The sequence below is a fragment of the Penaeus monodon genome, chromosome 25 (genome assembly GCF_015228065.2).
Source record: "Penaeus monodon isolate SGIC_2016 chromosome 25, NSTDA_Pmon_1, whole genome shotgun sequence".
Taxonomy (NCBI): domain Eukaryota; kingdom Metazoa; phylum Arthropoda; class Malacostraca; order Decapoda; family Penaeidae; genus Penaeus; species Penaeus monodon.
The window spans coordinates 14,261,870-14,262,105 of NC_051410.1; the positions used below are offsets into that span (position 1 = coordinate 14,261,870).

General features: G+C 50.0%; 1 protein-coding gene across 1 annotated transcript in view; it reads left to right on the forward strand.

Moving 5' to 3' along the window:
* The window catches only part of LOC119589322 (homeobox protein homothorax-like), a 211,183-nt gene that overhangs the window by 156,718 nt on the left and 54,229 nt on the right, over positions 1-236 (forward strand). The gene's annotated exons all lie outside the window — the stretch shown is intronic.

Genomic DNA, 236 nt, shown 5'->3' on the forward strand with positions numbered 1-236 from the left:
TGTCATTAACATTCACACCCGCCCGGTACTTCTGTAAGCTATAAAAGGAGAAGCTTTTGAGGGACGAGAGGCACGGCGTGAAATCAAGGACTCGTCAACACTGAATGTATAGAACAGGAAGTAATTGCTTTCTGCCGTTAGTGGTTTGTGCGTTATGTCGTTGTCTGGTCACTGAGCACGGGGGAGTCTATCAAGAGGGAGGCGGGGGGGGGGTTCTAGATGGTTCTAAGGGCTTC